Raw genomic sequence first — 8,190 nt, 5'->3', positions numbered from 1 at the left:
GTTGTGCGGATCCAGTGGGTTAACGTACATAGAGCACTATGGACACCTTAAAGTGCTATGTAAATACTAGCTATCATCACCATCATCATCATGACATTGCTCCTCATTCTACCCTCTGGAACCAGACAGAACAAGGCTAATGCTCATGCACATGACAGCCTTTCACATACTTGAAGGGAGGTGTCAATCACGCTCCCACTGAGACTTCTGCAGTCTTAGCACGCCCAGCTCCTTCAGTCCTTCAATCAATAGACATGTGCGTCAAGGTCCTTTACCATCCTGAGGGCTTTCCTCCAGACCAGGTGTTCTTAACCATTTTTGTCTGTCAGGGACTCCTTTGGCCGTCTGGTGAAACCTATGGATCCTTGCTCAAAATAATATTTGTTACCTACATTTCATAACTGAAAGAAATTCAATTCATTAGCAATGAGTGAAAATCAGTTTGTTTTTTTTTCCCATTCAAGTTCGTAGGCCCCTTGAAATCTCTCCATGGACCTCAAGTTAAGAACCTTTGCTCTAGATACTTTCCCCTTATCAATGTTCTTAAACCAGTTCCCCACTGGTTGTGTGACTCTGGACAAGTCTCTTAATCTCCCAGACAACTCTTCAAGACTATAAATTTCAGAGCAGATGCTTAAACACAGTAGTGGAGTTTCTTCATGACGAGTCCCCATACCAGAGAATTCATGGGTTCAGTCCACCTCAGAACATTGACAAGTTGTGAATGACTATTCCTGAACTACCTGTTCAGCAATCCCCTCTACAGCAGTGGATACCCAGAAACTAGTTTTATGTTTTAGAAGAAGTTTTAAGCAATGACCCAAATTTATCCAAAGTTTTAGGTAAATCGGGACTAGAGAGAGCTCTTTTTGTGGCAAAAGTTTAGGCAGTATGAGCTGTCAAGAATACGGTGTGCTTTTATGCTGGGTCTTTATTTTGTTTGCTGAGAGAGATTAAAAGCCTTTCCTCACATGAACCCTAGGAAGCACGCCAGCTGGCAGCTCATTGTGTCCCAAAGCATCAGTTAAGGTGACAACAGGGTCTGAAAAGGTTCATGGCTGACACTGTGACCCTATGAATAATGGACAAGAGGAGATGAGTCCTCTCTTAAGTCGTCCTGTTCAGTAATTGAGGGATCGTGACAGTTACTAAGCCGGAAGACGTAAGAAGGGACACATCTTCTCTTGTCTGTAATTTATAGTCATAGATCAAGAACTCGAAGGACCTCAGAAGCCATCTCATCCACCCGCCTCATTTAACAGATGGAAGAACAGATGAGGCACCAGGAGGGCAAGCTACTTGACCAAAGATCCAAGCTTTAAAACCTTCCTCAGCAGAAGGATGTAGTGTTACTACAGTTGGAAAACAGGTGATAATAAACATCTGCAATGGGACATTGGAATAAAAATGCCCTAAAAGCCTCACTCCATCTTAGCACCTGAGGAACATGTAATAACTGCAGGAACTCAAAAGAAATTATAACAGTAGCTCTGAAGCCGCAGTGACCCCTGAGCACACAATATTTCTCTAAGCTTGTTTTCCTTTTACCCATGGGTTTACATTTGCTGTCAGTAAGGGTGGACTGTGGAAATAAAGAACAGGATTGTTTTCTCTGCACAATGCTGTCTTTGAGGGGCAGCCAGAGCACAGTCAGTAGAGCACCAGACCTAGAGTCAGGAAGACCTGAGTTTAAATCCAGCCTCAGACACTTACTAGCTGTGTGACTTCGGACAAGTCACTTAACCTCTGTTTGCCTCAGTTTCCTCCTCTGAAAAATGAGGATAATAATAGCACCTACTTCCCAGGGTTGTTGAGAGGATAGAATGAGAGAATATTTGTAAAGCACTTAGCACAGGGCCTGGCACATAGTAAGCACTATACAAATTTTTCTTCTCCTTCCTCTCCACCTTTTGCTCTTCCTCCTCCTCTTCTTCTTATTTTTATTATCTTAGAGAGACCATGGCCTTGATGTCATTGGTGCCAAGTTCTAAACAACTCAGTTAACTAACTAAAGAACTGAGTTAACTAACTAAAGAACTGAGTTAACTAACTAAACAACTGAGTTAACTGACTAAACAACTGAGTTAACTAAACACCTGAGTTGACTAAACAACTGAGTTAACTAACTAAACAACTGAGTTGACTAACTAAACAACTGAGTTAACTAACTAAACACCTGAGTTGACTAACTAAACAACTGAGTTAACTAACTAAACAACTGAGTTGACTAACTAAACACCTGAGTTGACTAACTAAACAACTGAGTTGACTAACTAAACACCTGAGTTGACTAACTAAACAACTGAGTTAACTAACTAAACACCTGAGTTGACTAAACAACTGAGTTGACTAACTAAACACCTGAGTTGACTAACTAAACAACTGAGTTAACTAACTAAAGAACTGAGTTAACTAACTAGACTGGAAGGTAATGAAAAAGATGAAGACTGTAAGAAAGGCTTATGGCAGATCCTAATATTTAAAGGTAGAAGGAGACTTAGAGGTCATCCAGTCCAATCCTTTCCTTTCACAGATGAGGAAAATAAAGTCTACAGAGAGGAAATAATCTGCCCAAGATCATAGAGTTAATAAGGAGCAGAGTCAGGATTTGAACCCAGGTCATTTATTCAAGCATTTTTTAAATGATTAATGAATGCCAGGAACCATGTCAGGAACTGAGGATATAAATCCCAAACTGGAATAATCCCTTCTGTCAAAGAGCATATATTCTCTTGGGGCGAAACAACATATATACAGAAAAGTTAATGTAAAACATATACAACTATTATCATAATTTTTATTGTTATCATTATTTGGTGGGGAAGGCCCTGTCAACTGGGGCAACAGGATAGGGTTACTATAGGAGATTGCACTAGAAATGAGCCTTGAATTGTGATGGCAGTGTAAAGGATTGATGTATAGGACTGAAATAATTTTCATATAGAAATCATCAGCTCTCCAATTAACAGATGAGGATAGGCTAACTGTGCTAATGAAAAACAATTAAGTCTGTCGATTAGTTATAAGATGTTCTTCCATGACCATCTGCTATTCCTTGTTACAACTTCTAACCAGAAGACTAGTCCCCTGGGTGAGAAAGCTACTTGACCCTTCTGAAGGAGAAGGCCATCCCAGGTTCGGTTTCCCAACAATGCTGCCCACTATGAGAGCACCAGACATGGACCCATACCTCATGCAGCAAAGGAAGTTACCCACCCTTGAAACCAGAAACTTCTGCTCTTATTCTGTATGGTCATGCCCCAGCATGAGCAAGGAAAAAGAACCCTAGGACAGATGACACGTTAGCCCATCTGTACACCAGCTGGATCCTCTACCCATTCCATGTAGCACCCAAAGGCTCTAGCCTAGGGGTGGGGAACCTGCGGCCTCAAGGCCACATGTGGCCCTCTAGATTCTCAACTGCACCCCTTTGACTGAATTCAAACTTCACAGAAGCCTCCATTTCCGTCTGAATGGGCAGACATATCCAGTCCCTGTGTTTTTGTTCTCTACTTCAATTCTTAGACAAAGCAAACCAAAAGACAAACAGAGTCTGCTCTGTCTTGAACCCTGAGGCCAATGACAGACTGGCATATCAAGAAGTTTTTCTCCCTTCTCCGAGAACACAACAAACTTTCCCTGGGGCCAGTGGCAGAACATTTGTGATTTCAGCATAACTATATATTTTTGGGCCATTATAAACTTCTGTGGGAAATGACTTCATTTTGTATAGTCTAACTGATGCTTCTCTGTGCCTGGCTTGCAACAGTGATCAAAATAAGGCTTTCTACTGACTTATCCCTTAAATTGTGAGCATTTTTTTTCTGTGTTAAAAGAAAGCTAGTGATCTTAAGAGGTGGAAGTGAGGAGGGAGGACATTCAAGTCATAGGAATACAAAGGTGTAGAGATAGATGGAATGTTACTTTCAAAGAAGAACAAGCAGGCCAGTTTAGTTGAAACCAAGAATACGTCAAGGGGAATAATGTACAAGTTATAAACCTGGAAAGCTAGGCTGGAGCCAGATTGTAAAAGGCTTTAAGTGTAAAGCAAAGGAGTTTTTATTTTATCCTAGAGACAAGGGGAAGACACTTGAGTGGAAAGGGGTGATATGGTTAGACCTTTTATTTGTTTTATTTTTTGGAGGCAATTGGGGTTAAGTGACTTGTCCAAGGTCACACAGCTGGTAAGTGTCTGAGGCCTGATTTGAACTCAGGTCATCCTGACTCTAGGGTCAGTGCTCTATCCATTGCACAGCTTAGCTGCCCTTAGACCTTTTGCGAATATCCACTTGGCAGCTGTTTGGAGGACATGTTAGAGAAGGAAAGAAACCTGAGTTACTGAGACCATTTAGAATGTTATTGTGAAAGGTGACGAGAGCCTGGACCAGGGAGATGTACATGGGAATAAAGAAAGATGGATTGAGATGAGTTGTGTTGTGGAATCAATCAGCAGGCATGTTTTAAGCAACTGTTGTGCACCAGACACTGTGCTAAACACTGGAGATGCAAAGAAAAAGTGAAAACAATTTCTGCTCTCAGAACATTTGCATTCTAGTGGTGGGGAGGGGGACACCATGTACAGAAACACCATACATGTCTTCTTGCAGAAGAGATATAAGAGAACCTTAGAGAGGAAGGCACTAGCAGCTAGGGGGAACTAGGCGAGTTCCTATAGAAGTTGGTGTTGAAGCCGAATATTGAAGGAAGCCAGGGATGCTAAAAGGCATGAGTGCTAAGGGAAAGCATTCTGGACAGCCAAAGCAGTCTTAGAAATGGGAAATGGAGTCCTGCGTGTGAGGAATAGCAAGTAGGTTGGTGTGACTGAATTGTAGATTGCATGGAGGAGAATAATGTATGAGAAACCTTAAAAAAATGGGAAGAGGCCAGGTTGTAAAGATCTTTAAATGTTAAAAAGGAGAGTTTATATTTGATCCTAGAGGTCTTAGGAAGCCACTGAAATTTATTGAGTAAGGGGCTATATGGGTAAATTTACACTTTAGGAAAATGACTTCAACAGTTGAATGGAGGATTGATTAGAGATAGAGAGATTTGAAGTAGGGAGACCAATTAAGGGGCTAGTGTAATAATCTAGGCAAGCGGTGATAAGGATTTGAAGTCTTGTTATGTGGAAAGGATGGATACTATCTCTGCACAAGTTGTGGAGATAGAAATGACAAGATTAGACAACTGATTGAATATGTGGGGTGAGTAAGAGTAAAGAGTTAAGGATGACATGAGAGTTGTAAACCTGCATGATGGGGAGGATGGTTGAATCATCAATAATAATGGAGAAGTTCAGGAGAGGAGTGAGTGTGGGGTCAGAATGACCATGAGTTCTCTTTTGAATATGTTGAGTTTGAGATGCCTGTGGTACATCTAGTTAAGAATGTCTAATAAATAGTCGAGTGATACAGGGATTCATAAGAGAGACTAGGGCTGGAAACGTTGATCTAGGAGTTGTCTATGCAGAAATGATAATCGAATCTATGGGGACTAGTGAGATTACCAAGTTAATAAGTACAAAGAGAAAAGAGAAGAAGGCCAGGGACAGAGTATTGTGGTTTACCCACAGAGTGGGCAAGACATGGATGAAGATCTAGTAAAGGAGAATGAGAATGAATGGTCAGTTAGATAAGAGGAGAACAAAGAGAGATCAGGCGTCATGAAAATCCAGAGAGGAGGGAATGTGCAGGAGGAGTGTCTGAGGCTGCAGAAGAATCACAAAGGAAAAGATTGAGAAAAGGCCATAGGATTGGCAATTTAAAGGTCTCTGGTAGTTTTAGAGAGAGAAATTTCAGTTGAGTGATGGGGTCAGAATCCAAAGTCTGAAAAGTGAGAGAGAGGAAAAATGAAGACAAAAAGTAAACAGCTTTTTGCAGGGGACAGGGGGAATTTGGTTGTGCAAGGAGGAGAGATAAGACTATAATTTGAGGAGGTGGTAGGGTGAAGTAAGAGTTAAGGAGATCTGGGCATTCAGGGAAGCTACTAGTAGATAGGGAGAGATTAAAAATTAGAGGAAGGGGGATGATTGTGGAGACAATCTGTCAGAAGAGATGGGAACAGATGAGATCAACGGTATGTGTAGAAGAGTTGACCTTGTCAAGGAGAAGAGCCACCTCTTCATCAGAGGCTGGAGTTAAGGAAAGATGAGTACTGGTAGTTTGCAATTCCTGCTGATGGGTATTGAGTCCGTTCATTGACATACTATGAGCAATAGGAAGTTATTATTTCTGGGTCATATGTGGAGGATGTGGAAGAACTTCCAGAGACTTGTCAAAGCTGATGATCACAAGTTTCTTCTTGTGATTCATATATGGATAGAAGATACTGACAGAAGAACCCAAAATTGCTAGAGTTTATGAAGTCCTGAGAAAGAAATTGAAGACCTCAGGTTCGTTGGGGATGCATACATCACTACTGCTGACAATTATAAGGGCTTTAGAAGAGAATGATAATTTTAAGAATTGTATAACTAATTTAGAATGTGCCATGTGAAAACAAACCCTTAGATGTAGAATCAGAGAACCTGGGTTTAAACTCTGCCTCTTCTAACTACTACCTATGTGACCTTTGACCAGGGCTAGACTGGAGTGATTCATTCATTTATGATTTGTAAGATCTCTTCTAGCTCTAAACCCTATGACACAATTTTGTTTCTAATACTATAAAAAAGTTTAGATTTCCAAACCACACCATAAAAGATAGGAATGATGAGCTCTTCAACACCTTGAATGAGGTCTGGTAAAAATACATTTGCCCGGTGACTTGAAAATATGGTCAAAAGGCCTTTAAACTGAAAATGGAGGGGGAGGGAGAAAACGGACCACATATACTATATTTACCAGATCAGATAACATGGAAGGAGCATTAATGGTATAGAAATGGTATAGAAAGCAGTGTATGCAGAAAGGAAAAGTTGCAGACAGGCAGATATTTGCCTTGATGATAAGGAAAAACTGTATTCCTAAAAAGTAGCTGTCTCAAAATGGCACGGGATACCTGGGAAGAGAATGAACTCCACCTCCCTCCCCTTCCTGAAAACTTGGAGGTTTTGAAGCAAAGAGTAGGTGGATTTTGTAGAAAGGATTGCAGTTCAGGAATGGATTTGATTAGATGATCTCCGAGGTCCCTTGAATCTCTCAAATTCTATGAAATTAAGTTATGCTTCTTTAGGCAGTATTCTAATGTGGATGAAGCAGTGACTGATAGCTTCATAGGTTGTATACAGCTCTATACTGACTAGACATCCCTTCTATAATACCTGTCATCATATCGATCTTAGTGTCAATTAAAAACTGTTTAAACTCCAGCCTATGCCCAACAAGTTCCCTTATTCTCTGAATTTTAAACAGACATATGTTTCTATGTAAGTTGGTGCATTGCCTAAGGTTGCCATAGAGAGAGGGCAGGAGACTAGAAGCAACTGCAGGTTGTTTCCATGGCATCCAGATGTGATTATAGCACAGCATGACTTCAATTTTTTCTCTTCAATAAGAAGCCAAAGTGTCATCTTTGACCAAGTTGATTGAGTTCCAATAACTTTTCTCTAAAGGAAAGCACTCCTTGCTACTCCCTTATTACTTTCATGTCAGTTGTCTCTTTACTGTTGCCAGTTATTTCCAGATACACTATTCTTCTTCCTCCCCACTCCTCTAGAGAGAATTCCTTAGTAACAAAGAAAAAACAGTTAAGCAAAACAAAATAACACAACAAATGGCCTAACTGTATATACCACATTGCACACCCATTATCCATCCTTTTCCTATGGAAGGATGATGTCTTTTCCTATTTCTTTTGGGAGCAAGGGTAATAAGCAAGATTGGCCATTATAATCATATAGCATTCAGTTTTATTTTATTCTTTTAATTTAAATTATCATAGTATTTGTGTATGTTACTTTCTTGGCTCTGCCTATGTCACTCTGCATCAGTTCATACAAGTCTTGCCATGTTCCTTTAAACTCTTCACGTTCATTATTTCTTATGGAACAGTAATATACCATTACCTTCAGGTGCCAAATTTTATATATCCTTTCTCCAGCCAATAGGTACACATTTTTTCCAGTTCCAGTTATAACCACAAAAAGTGCTCCTGTGAATATTTTGCCATATGTCTACTCTTTCTTTCTGTTTTATTGTTGTTGTTGCTTTGTTAGTTTTAAATTTTTTTGTGATGTATGTTCAGCAATGG

The sequence above is a fragment of the Trichosurus vulpecula genome, chromosome 9 (genome assembly GCF_011100635.1).
Source record: "Trichosurus vulpecula isolate mTriVul1 chromosome 9, mTriVul1.pri, whole genome shotgun sequence".
NCBI lineage: Eukaryota > Metazoa > Chordata > Mammalia > Diprotodontia > Phalangeridae > Trichosurus > Trichosurus vulpecula.
This window is presented reverse-complemented; position numbering follows the sequence as displayed.